This window comes from Cryptomeria japonica, chromosome 9 (assembly GCF_030272615.1).
Source record: "Cryptomeria japonica chromosome 9, Sugi_1.0, whole genome shotgun sequence".
NCBI lineage: Eukaryota > Viridiplantae > Streptophyta > Pinopsida > Cupressales > Cupressaceae > Cryptomeria > Cryptomeria japonica.
In genome coordinates, this window is record NC_081413.1 from 734264669 (window position 1) to 734278505 (window position 13837).

Sequence of the window (13837 nt, forward strand, 5' to 3'; positions counted from 1 at the left end):
ACCTGAGGTCCCATACACACATGGTCAATCATATGATACTCACCTTCGTAGACCATTATGGAAGTCTTATGCAGAAAAATATACTCAATTTCATTCCAATACTAAGGACCAACCACCAAAGCAATTGGATATCCAAAGTCATGATCAAAATTTGGACACAATGAAACCCTGTGTCAAATTTGGGGGGAACACACTAGAAAAAACTCATGACATACCTATAGAGTATGGTATACATGGACAAAACAGATATTATATTCCTCATCACGACTGTATACCAAGTGGTCCATATACACAACATTATTATAGACCTCCTCCATATGAACATGTGTATGATCACTACCATCCATATATGCAACATGCTCCTCCTCCACCCAGTGGTTCAGACATGGGGTATGGTATAAGAAGTCGATCTCCACCTAAGAATAATTTGGAACAACAAATGAAGGACTTACAAAAGAAAATGGAGTACATAAATACACCGAAGCAAACTTACATAATGAGAGACATATGTCCCTATCCATTTGACAAAAGCATTCCAATGCCTCCATTTCCTACATACTTTGTGACACCTAAGTTTGATAAGTACAGAGGAAAAGGTGATCCTAAGGCACATATAAGACAATTTTTCACAGCTTGCATTGAGGTAGCAACATAAGAGACATATTTGATGAGATTATTCCCACAAAGATTAGGTGATCAAGCTATGGAATGGTTCTCCCAACTCCCACTTGGAATTATGCCATGGGGTGACTTAGCAGAGGCATTTATCCAACATTTCTCATACAACATAGAGACAAACATATCAGTCACTACTTTGTGCAACACCAAACAAAAGGATGGAGAATATTTTTCATCATTTTTACAAAGATGGAGAAATCTAGCCAGCAGATGCTCTTGTGAAATTCCACAAAAATGAATGGTAGAGATGTTCACCCAAAATGTCAACAAAGACATCGGTTATGACCTAAGAAAAGCTTGTTTGTCCACCTTCAAGGACGTCATTGAAAAAGGCTTAGCAACAAAGAGGGTCCTAATTGAACAAGGAGTCATTAAGATATTCAAAGAAAACAAAGAGGACTTTAAAGGAAAAGACAAGCCAAGATTTTGGAATAAAAACAAGAACACAGTCAATGATGGTGTTGTTGATGCCAATACAGTACGACCCAAAATCATTTTTTCAGGATCAAGCTCTACAAAAAATCAAGTGAATACTCAAACAACTTCAAAATCATGAAGGAAGTACACCCCATTGGGAGAACCACTAGAGTCATTTTTCAAAAAGCTAGTGGCAAACAAAATAATAACAATTCCAGATTTGCCTCCATATGAGCCAAAGGTTAAACCAAATTGGTGGAATGATGATGAATATTGTGAGTTTTATAAAAGAAAGGGACATAAAACATAAAACTATCACATTGAGATTGAAGGACACTCATCCAATCAAGAACATGAAATGTTTAAAGAACCATTCCCAAAACATGACAAGGGAAAAACTAAAGCCACAAATGACCAAACCAACTATACTAGAGCATCCTATAACTATGATTCAACTGCCAATCACATTGCAATGGACAATTATGTCTCTACCATTATCATCGAGGGAAAAACACCAAAAAATTATACCCAAAGACCCAAAATTGTCCTAAAAGGAATTGGATCTTCTTCTGAACATACCTCTGAATGTAATGTTACAACTCATCGAGGTAAATTCACTTTACAAGGTGATCAAGCTAAAAACACCGCTTCCTCATCAACCAAACCTGAGTGTGACCTTATAGAATAGTTAGGGAAGACACCCGCACTTATCTCCATCCTTGAGCTCTTACACATATCCCCTGCACATAAAGCCATTCTTTGCAAAACTTTGAGAGACACTACTGTCCCCACTGATCTGAATGTGGACCAGTTTCAAGCCATGGTGGGATACCTTTCCATTCCACACTCCCTTACATTCACTGAAGCTGACGATGCCTCCATGAGCCAACCACATAATGCACCTTTACACATTGAATCCTTCCTAGACAAAAATCAAATAAAATGAGTCCTGATAGATGGAGGAGCAAGTCTCAATATATGTACTTTGAACACAATAATACAATTGGGATATTCTGAAAAAGTTGTGAATGCTACAAACAAAATTACCATCAAGGCATATGCTGATGAAGAACGTTCATCCAAGGGCATAGTCACCTTGCCTCTTAGAATTGGGCCAGTTACAAAGGATGTGGTTTGTCAAGTCCTTGATCTAGATCTCACATACAACATACTCTTGGGAGGCCCATGGATTCATGAAATGGGAGTTGTTCCCTGAACATATCATCGATGTACCAAGTTTCCTCATAATAGAGTTGAAGTAACCATCAAAGCTGATCCAATCCATTCATATATTACAATAATTTGCAACCTAGATAAGAAATAACAATCCCAGTCAATCGAGAGGTTGTTCCTTCCTCGGCAGATGTGGATCCCAAATCCTTGAAAGCTTCTACATCAAAACAAGCAGAAATCAAAGAAAAGTTCAAGATTAAAGAGATTGTATGTGGTGAGTATATATTTCATGTTGATCAAATCCAATTATCTTCTAAGGTATTTTGTCGACAGGAACAACCTACAAATAAGTTGCAATGCTAAGGAATTGGGTGTGAACCACCTAGTGTTGTGGCTACTAAGTCTAAATGCCAAATCTCCTGTAGTGGTGCAAGTATCTTCTGATATCAATAGTCCTAAGAGTGGTTCCAACAAAGAATCTATTGAGTGTATCACCAGCCCTCTTGAGAACTCACATAGTCTTACCATTTCATCTATTCATTCCATTTTCACTCCTCTCCTAGATTTAGATAAACAAGAATCAGAAAATCCCTTACTCATTGGGGATCAAAAATCAAGCTTCGAAAAGAAAAATCTAAAAGTCAAAAATAAAGAAAAGTCCTTTAGTTCAAATCAAAATCAAAAGCTATTGGATTCTGCAACAATTAAAGTCAAGGATAAAAATCCTATGAAGCAAAAAGAACAAGAGTTGATCTCCCCTAATATCAAAATAACTGGGGGCAAAAGTTCTAAAATTTCAAGTCAAAAAGCATACTTGTTGACCCTAAGTCTCCATCATGCTATCCTAATTTCACTTCTTTTCACAATCATAAGCCTTCATCACTCATTCACTTGTTCCATACATCCTTTCCCTTTTGGAAATACATCATGGACCTTTAATGGAGCTTCCTCGAAGGACTTTGTTATCAGGGATGCCCAAACTTCTTTAGGTGACATGCATACGGGCCTATGTAGTCCACAAACTAGTAATTCTATATCAATTCCTTTATCAAGAAAGATAGTCACTCGAGCAACATATCATTTAGTCAAGGAACAATGCAGCTACAATCATAAGGTTAAGCCTCATACATTCGAGGTGGGTGACTTAATTCTCAGAGAAAATCCTAAAAATCAGCAAGACAGAGAGAAGAAGGGCAAGTTCAAACCAAATTGGCTTGGTCCTTACATCATTATAGCAGACTATGGATTAGGTGCTTATCAGCTCTTAACCTCAGAGGGCAAACCTTTGGAGGATCCTATCAATAGCATGCACCTTCGCAGGTTTTACACATAGCTCTTCAGAGTATCCTAATTCAAAATACAAAAAAATCAAAAAATTTAAAAATACAAAAAAATCAAAAAACATAAAAAATCGTTATTTGGTGAAAACCTGGCAAATAGGCACCTTGTGACACAAAAAAAATAAAAAAAAATAAAAAAAGTAAAGAAAAACATTTCGTCCAATGGTGAAAACCACTTTAGTGGTGCCCTGAGCAAGTACCATGGTGAAAACTGGGTCACCAGCGCCATGCGTAGAGACATTGCTCCTCTCTTGATAGGGAGAATGCTAGAGAAGTACTCCAGAAGGTGAATTAGGTGTAATGGTTCAATTGGTTTACAAAAGTCTTATTTGTGACTGTCATGTATGTTTGCAAAATCATCTTGAGGTTTTAATGCTAAGTATCTCATGCATAGCTTCTCCAACATCCATCCTTTGATGAAGGCTTATACCCTTACTCAACTCACTCCTCCTTGATTGTATACTCTTCTAACTTCAATGCCCCGCTTCCTAGGAATTCATACCTACTGCACCAAGACTAGGCAAGCCCCTCCAAAGGTTCTATGAAACAAGGCAAAGGTTTTGTCTTTGATCATGTATATTCTTGTAGCACTTAGGCATTTTTGCTCTTCTACTCAAACCCCTTTGCTAGGTTGAAAACCCCAAAAGTTTCTCTGCTTTGTCAAGAAGGTGGAGGGGTCTATCTTTATGTTACTAGATAGTTTACCAAAGGTCTCACAAGCTCCAACAACCCCAAACCAATCGGGTCCTTGAAATTGCAGTTTTGTAGTCCAAGAAGGCTAGTAGCCCGTGGAGGGCTAATTGGCACTTTTTTGTTCACCCAGCCCAACGATGGGAAATTACTCCAACAAAATTGTCTTGAATGATGTTTAGGAGGTCTAAGATAAAATAATTTTTAGGTCTCAGGCTCCATGAAGATGGTTTAGTGACTGTCCTAAATTTTGGGCATAAATGTAGGGTTTAGTGAGGGTTTTGAGCTTGCCATGTTTGATTTCACAACTCCTTCTCAAACCAAGGCCGTAGACTGATTTTTAGGCCCTGCCACACCTTGGAGAATATTATCCAATAGTTACCACTTGTCATTTTGACAAACACTTATCATACTAGCTGTAGAAGATGACAAAAACAATCATTTTCATTGTTTTTACTATCTTTCATTGTCTTTGCTGCACAATAGAGGATTAGGACTTTCACAATGCGTACGCCATAGCATGATTAAACCTTCAAACAATAATTTAACCCTACATTGAACAAATAAGGCTAAGTATCCATGCTTGGAAAGTCTCAAGGATAATTTTGATGCCAAAAACCACTTTATTTCCCAAAACAGGGAATTCACTGTCCTTCACAAATAGTGACACTTTATAATGCAAAATGGATAGGTTTTGTTGCTCCAATCCCTTAAAAATTCTTCTAGGATAAGTATAGACCTCTGTCCATGTTTGTTTCAACACGTGGTGCTTTAGAATCCAAATTTTGAGCATTAAGGAAGAACATTAGCCAATTTAGAGAACTTGCCTAATAAGTGCTCAAATTCACCTTTCCAAGCATATCTCTGGCATAAAATGAACATATATACACTATGAAAATGCATTCCAACTTGACCATATCCATTTGGTGGGAGCCCAAACCTAGATTAGTCAAGTTGCTGCATTTTGAAACTCCAAACCCTTGACAGGGCAGTGAGCACACAAAATGGAAGAATATTTATTTAATCAATTTGCTTATGGAAAACCAATACAATGATCACTTGGAGAGAATTGGGAAAACTATATGAACACTTCCCACAAGGTACAATACGGACCAGATGTGCTACAATATGGACTGCTGCTCGAAAAGAGAGGAAAACACATTAAAAGCCAGAATTACATCTTTTCTTATTAGCAAACCTTAGTCAATAAAATAACCAACCTTTTTCAAGGAGAAGGGAGGAATTTTTATAATCTTTCATGCTAGTTATCAATCCCAGTATGGACATGAGGCTTCCACAACTTCATTATACTAGAAATGTCAAAAAATGACAACTTTTAAAAGCCCAAATGACAACATTTGTTGCTCCAAGAGGCATTTTTGACAACCTAACCTCATCAACTTATCTAAAAACCCAAGACATGCTTAAAAACACTTAGAAAACAAGTTTCAATTCTTTGGAAAGCATTTCTAGACCTTTTAGGCAATTTTACATATTTTTGCCCTTTTTGGCCTAAAAACCCAAAATTGTCAACTCACATCCTAAAAGGCAAAACTTGACCTCTTGAGAAAAAAATAAGATCAAAACCACTTGAAAAGACACACAACAACCTAATAAAATATCATAAACCTAACACAAGACATTACAAACATGAAAGCATGAAATACTCAAAAAGGAGAGTTTTTTACTCAGGTGCTCCTGCACCATACTCCCCTAAAGATGAAGTCATGTGACTCTTGGAGGAAACAAAGAAGAAGGTATTCCAAATTTTTCAAAGTGAACTTCAGGTATCCATGTGGCCTCTGAGATAGGATTATCCTTCCATTTGATTAGGTGCTCCATATAGGTGTGATTCCTTGTCTTCTTGAGAACCCTGGAGTCTAGAACTTGTTCTGCTGGACGAATAGAAAGAGAAGGTAAAGAAAGATCAGAAAGGGACTGTATAACATCTAAAACTCTTTGAATCTCTTCAAGTGGCTTCCCCTTGAAAGAAATCAAATTTGCAACATTAAAAATGGGAGAGAAATAAATATTAGTAGGCAAATCAACTTTGTAAGCATTAGACCCATACTTAGCCAAGATTTTGCAAGGGCCTATACTCCTCATCTGAAGTTTGCTTGGAACTCCTTTGTGCAACCTTTCCTTGTTCAAATGAACCATCAAATAATCTCCCATAGAAAACTGAACATCTCTATTTGTAGCATCCACTCTTGCCTTGACTTTGTGGGGGGTATCCTGAAGAACCTTTCTCACTTGGTCATGAACATCCTTCATGGATTGAGCCATGTCATCTACTGTTCCACTCTTAGGATGAAAGTTAGTGATATCTCTCAACTCCATTATACCCCTTGATGCATACCATAAACAAATTCAAAAGGGATTTTACCTATAGACCGGTTGACACTATCATTATAGGCATATTCTGCTTGATGAATGAGCTGATCCCAACTCTATCCATATTCCTTTGTCAAACACCTAAGCAGGTTTCCAAGAGACTTGTTCACAACCTCAATTTGGCCAACAGTTTGTGGATGATAAGCTGAACCAAAAGAGAGATTAGTACCCAGTCTCTTCCACAATGTTTTCCAGAAATGACCAAGAAATTTCACATCTCTATCTGAAACAATGCTAGTAGGCAAACCATGTATTCTAGCAACTTCTTTGAAAAACAAGTAAGCAATATGACTTGCATCATGTGTTGTCTTACAAGGAATAAAATGAGCCATCTTACTAAATCTGTAAAATACTACAAAGATGCTATCAAATCCTGCTTGAGTTCTAGGTAATCCTACCACAAAATCCATAGTAATGCAATCCCAAGGCCTATGTGGAATGGGAAGAGGCTGATATAAACCATCATTGGAGGAATTACCTTTTGCTTTCTGACATACCAAACACTGCTCAAAATACCTCCTGATGTCTCTTTGCATCTTGGGCCAATAGTAGAATCTTTGAACCAACTCCAAGGTCTTGTTGAGACAAAAATGTCCACTTAAGCACCCATTGTGCTTCTCCTGATGAGGTTCTCTCTCATAGAACCTTTTGGAACACATAACTGTCCACCCCTAAATAAAAAACCATCCTACAGAGTGAAATTAGCATATGCACCATGGAAATGATTCTCAAAATCTTGACAAACTTTATAAGCTTCAACAAATTCATCATCAGTAGGATACATATCTTTAAAACTATCAGTACCAATGCTCTGTACTTGAATCTCATGAATATTTAACAACCTCCTACTCAAAGCATCTACTACTTTATTGAACTAACCTTTCTTATGCTTAAGAGTAAAAGTGTAAGCTTGCAAGTACTCTACCCATTTAACATGCCTATGATTCAGTTTATCTCATGAGTTCAAGAAACTTAATGCCTGATTATTTGTGTATACAACAAATTCTTTAGGAAGAAGATAATGTCTCCATTTCCTAAGTGCCTATACTAATGCATAAAGTTCTAAATCATAGGAAGAGTACTTTTTCTTGGCATCATTTAACTTCTCACTAAAGAATGTAACTGGTCTATTGTCCTGACTTAAAATAGCTCCTACAACAATATTGCTAGCATCACATTCAATAGTAAAACGTTTACCAAAACTAGGCAAAATGAGCACTGGTTGAGAAGCTACTTTAGTTTTCAATAATTCAAACCCTTTATTGGCTGCATCTGTCCATTGAAACTTTACCTTTACACCCCCTTTGATTGTGTCTAACATAGGGACACAAATCTCACTGAATCCCTTGATGAATTTCTTGTAAAATTGTGCTAAACCATGAAAGCTTCTGACATCACTGGCTATTTTAGGAGTTGGCCAACCGATTATTGCTGAAACTTTAGATTGATCCATTTTTAGACTGCCTCCTGATTCAACAAAACCAAGGTAGACCAATTCTTGCTTCAAGAAATCACACTTTTCTAGATTAATGGTTAGTTGTTCATCAGATAACTTTCTCAAAACATTAGCTAAATGCTTCAAATGCTCTTCCTTAGTTTTACTAAAAATAAGAATATCATCTAAATACACAACAACAAACTTGCCAATGAAATCATGTAAAACTTCATTCATGAGCCTAATGAATGTGCTGGGAGCATTAGAGAGTCCAAATGGCATGACAAGCCACTCATAGAGACCCTCATTCATTTTAAAAGCTGTCTTCCATTCATCACCCTCTTTGATTCTTATCTGATGGTAACCACTCTTCAAGTCAATCTTACTAAAATATTGTGCACCCCCCAAGAAATCCATCAAATCCTCTATCCTAGGTATGGGAAATTTGTATCTGATGGTGATCTTGTTTATGGCTCTAGAATCTGTGCAAAGTCTCCATGTTCCACCCTTCTTAGGTGCCAACACTGTAGGTACTGCATAAGGACTAATGCTTTTCCTAATCAACCCTTGGCCTAAGAGTTCTTGTATTTGTCTTACTACTTCTTCATTTTATTCAGGGATCATCTTATAGGCTACCTTATTGGGTAAAGAGGCTCCAGGTATGAAATCAATTTGATGGCGTATGGCTCTAGGAGGTGGTAAGGCTGTAGGTGTACCATCACTAATTATTGCTTTGAAGTTATCAAGGATCTGCTGCACCTCATATGGTATCTAAACTTTATTTGCTATCTTTTCTTCTTTGGGTTTCACTATGAGTACAAATCCTACTCCTTCACCTTCTTCAAGTGTACTTATGAACTCTTTCTCATTCACAATTAAAACATTCTGATTTGCTGACTTGCTGCCCTCTTTCTCATCATGTATGGACTGAATTTTGTATGTAAATCCATTCTTCTGAAAAGAGTAGGAGTTCTTTTCCCCATTGTGGATGGCTTTCCTATCAAATTGCCAAGGTCTACCAAGAAGTAGATGGCAAGTATCCATTGGAAGAATGTCACATAGGATCTTATTTTGATACCCTCCTATGGTTAATTCTACCCATGTTTGTTCATTTACAAGGAAATGTTGCTCCCTATTCAACCATGTGCCTCTATAGGGATGTGTGTGTGGGATTCTCTCAAGTTTGAGTTTACCAACTGCTTCTTCTGAGATTATGTTATATGTGGATCCAGAATCTATGACCACCTTGCATACCTTTCCCATGATTTTGCACTTAATTCTGAACAATGACCTTCTTTGAGTAGGTTCCTCCTTGATTAGTTCTTTTACCAAAACTCTTCTCATCATCAGACTTTCCCCATCTTCTGATGCTAAGCTCACTTCATGAGCCTTACTACTTGCTGCATTTCCTTGCACATAACTCACTCTTCTTTCACCTCCCTATGATGAGGTGGGTTTCTCTAGACATCTATAGGCAGGGTGCCCCAACTTCTGATAGTTGTAGCATTTCATGGTGGAGAAGTAGGACCCTCTTCCTGGTCCACTGGATCTACCTCTACTTGGGTTGCTAGATCCCCTTCCTCTATAGCTACTCTTGCTATATGAATCCCCACTTTTCTCAATGAGTTTGTATTCTCTTTGGGATCTTTGATCTCTTCTTCCACCAAAACTTCCTCTATGGCCTCAACCATCTCTACCCCTACCTCTTCCTTTGTTGTTTTGTTCTTGTTTCCTTCTACTTTTCTCTTCCACTTTAAGTGCTAGTTGATAACACTTGTGTACTATTTATGGGCATAACAAACTCATCTCTTCCTGGATGTTCCATCTCAATCCATTCAAGTACCTTGCCACTTTTATACTCTCATTCTCTACTACCTTGGACCTCATGCACAGTTTTTGAAACTCCTTAGTGTAACTACTGACGTCTAAGTCTTTTTGTCTCAAATTTTATCTTTTCCTATGAAGTTGGACTTCATAGTCTTCAGGAAGGTAGGTTTCTTTTATTTTGGCTACCATTGCTTTCTAGGTGGCTATTGGTTGCTTACCTTCTTTCACAATTTCCTCTTAGATGAACTTCCACCAAGTTAAGGCTGCCCCTCTCAGCCTTGATTTTGCTACTTTAACCTTTTGTGCTTCAGTTATTCCATCACATTCAAAATGGTTTTCTAGGCCTTCAATCCACTCTATAAGAGCATCTGGATCCATCTTTCCACTAAAAAGAGCCACTCCCTCTAAGGTTTTACAACTCATAGCTCTCAAAGCCTTCAAGAATGGTTCTTGCTCAATGACAGGGTCAAGTATGGGAACCTGATCTTCTATTGCCACCATTTTTCCCTGATCTCCAACCTTATCATGGACTTCTTCAGTTTTGACTTCTACTTCAGCTAATTTCATTGCTAGTTGATCCAACCTTTCTCTGAGTGCTCTATTTTCTTCTTCTTGGTCCTCGACCTTCTTGGCTAACTCAGCATTAATCACCATGTTTTCTTCTAGTGATCCTTTTCTGCTAAATCTTTTGATGGCTTTGATACCACTATGATAAGGAGAATGCTAGAGAAGTACTCCACAAGGTGAATAAGGTCTAATGGTTCAATTGGTTTACAAAAGTATTGTTTGTGACTGTCATGTATGTTTGCAAAATCATCTTGAGGTTTTAACGCTAAGTATGTCATGCATAGCTTCTCCAACATCCATCCTTTGATGAAGGCTTATACCCTTACTCAACTCACTCCTCCTTGATTGTATACTCTTCTAACTTTAATGCCCTTCTTCCTAGGCATTCATACCTACTGCACCAAGACTAGGCAAGCCCCTTCAAAGGTTCTAGGAAGCAAGGAAAAGGTTTTGTCTTTGATCATGTAAATTCTTCTAGGATAGCTATAGGCCCCTATCCATGTTTGTTTCAACACTTGGTGCTTTAGAATCCAAATTTTGAGCATTAAGGAAGAACATTAGGCAAGTTAGACAACTTGCCTAATAAGTGCTCAAATTCACCTTTCCAAGAATAACTATGGCATAAAATTAACATATATAAACTATTTACGTGCATCCCAACTTGAACAAATCCATTTGGTGGGAGCCCAGACCTGGATTAGTCAAGTTGCTACATTTTGAAACTCCAAACCCTTGACAGGGCAGTGAGCACACGAAATGGAAGAATTTTTATTTAATCAAATTGCAAATGGAAAATCAATACAATGGTCACTTGGAGAGAATTGGGAAAATTATATGAACACTTCCCACAAGGTACAGTATGGACCAGATGTGCTACAGTACAAACTGCTGCTCTAAAAGAGAGGAAAACAAATTAAAAGCCAGAATTAAATATTTTCTCATTAGCAAACCTTAGTCAATACAATCACCAACCTTTTTAAAGGAGAAGGGAGGAATTTTTATCATTTTTCAAGTTAGTTATCAATCCTAGTATGAACATGAGGCTTCCACAACTTCATTATACTAGAAATGTCCAAAATTGACAACTTTTACAAGCCCAAATGACAACATTTGTTGCTCCAAGAGGCATTTTTGACAACCTAACCTCACAAACTTATATAAAAACCTAAGACATGCTTAAAAACACTTAGAAAACAAGTTTCAATTCTTTAGAAAGCATTTCTAGACCTTTTAGGCAATTTTACACATTTTTGCCCTTTTTGGCCTAAAAACCCAAAATTGTCAACTCACATCCTGAAAGGCAAAACTTGACCTCTTGAGCACAAAATGAGATAAAAAACACTTGAAAAGACACACAACAACCTAAAAAAATATCATAAACCTAACACAAGGCATTACAAACATGAAAGCATGAAACACTCAAAAAAGAGAGTTTTTTACTCAGGTGCTCCTGCACCATCTCTCTTTCAGGATTCACTCTCACCCCTTCACTTTGCACACACTCACAACCTTTCCATCCATAATAAATCATCTCCTATCTATGGCTAAGGAAAATCCTACATCTAGTGATGGGTGTGGAACTGAGAGCATCACATGTTTCGAGGAGTACAGTTTCTTGCAACTTTTCTTTAGTCTATCCCCACACAATCCACAATAAGGCAACATTTGTATCGTCAATCCGCAATAAAGTTATGTCTTCTCTATAATAAAGTATCAGTTTCATAGATTTATCCAGTTTTAGATGAGACACAACAACAACAATGGACTTCAACAAATCAAATCTTTCAACAGACTCGTACAACATTATGGTTCAGTGTTATCTATCCTTTTGTGAAAGTAAACATTATGACCACAATAAAATAAGACTTATACAAGTGACAAGAGACACTAAAATTGAGGACTACAGTGAATGTTGGTTTCAAGTCTTGGTTTTTTTTTGATTTTATCTTTTGGTGACATGTCTTTTAGCTTTTCTAGGATGTCTCTGACTAGAGATTCTATCTCCAAGATGTCTTTGACTAGAAAGGCGAGGATGGGGTATCGTCACCTATTTTTCTTTGCTGTATGTGGATTGTCTCTTAGTAATGCTATGATTTGTCCAAGGATATGAGGACACTGTAAGCCTAGTGTGAACTGGGGCATTCTTTATTTGTAACTTTCTTATCTCCATGCAAACGGGTACAATGACTTTCTGGGTTGAACATATGCCTCGATTGTCATAACCTATTTGCCATAATAAAGCTCAATGTTGATAACGCACAAGAAGCTCTTTCACTTTCATATCTTCTATCTTCCACCCTCCTTTCTTGATTGACCTCCATAGTCCTTCCTGAGCCCATGTAGTCCGCTATCATATGACTGAGTATAATGATGCACCAAAAAACATTTGCATTTCATGTAGCTTGCACTTGCATCACCACATATTAGCATTTAATACATACATATAGATATCAACATTGCACCACATCTTGCACACAATACATGTTAGCACATTTTACATTTTCATCATGTAAATAGTCACTTGCATTATCATATTGATATGCATTTCATACATTCACATTTGCATTTGCATAACATATTAAAAACATAAAAGAACAAAAAATATTGCATTTCATCATGTACATATTTGCATCCATATCATAAACATCACATAGAATCATGCAAACATATAGAAACATCACATAGGTATGCATGCATATAGCTATGGCAAGGATGAATCATCTCATATATATAATCATAAGTGTCTTGATACAATTATGTCAAAATACATATGGCTCCAAATCACCCAAAGTTGTCTACATCATCATAAAAAAATGGTACAAAAAAATGATACATAGGAATCCCTCTAAGGCTATGATGAACTCCCTCCCTCAGAGCCGGCTAGCCTCGACAGAGTCTAAGCCCTGGAAGGACCCACCCTACGATCATCTTTCCTACCCACTCTATTTGTTGGTGGTGGAGGACCCATGACCCCATTGCTAGACGTCTGTCTCCTGTCTCTCCCTCCAGTGGTCGTCGTAGTCTGTGATGGTCTCTGGAAGCTCCTAGCCTATTGATCTGGTGGCATCACTCTATAGTAAAGGTCTCTCTAGTAGGATATCTCCTCCCCTACCCACAAAACATAAGTGTATTCAGCCCCTATATCCTCTATTGCCTGCGTTCTTGCGCTCAGTACTGTCTTAGCCTCTGTATAACACTGAATAGATCGATCCCCGTTCCACTCAGTATCCCTCAACTATCTCCTGAGCCTAGCTGTATCCTCCTCCAAAGTTCTCCCCCATCCCACAACCAACCCTCAGGTCGCCCTATCCAGGCA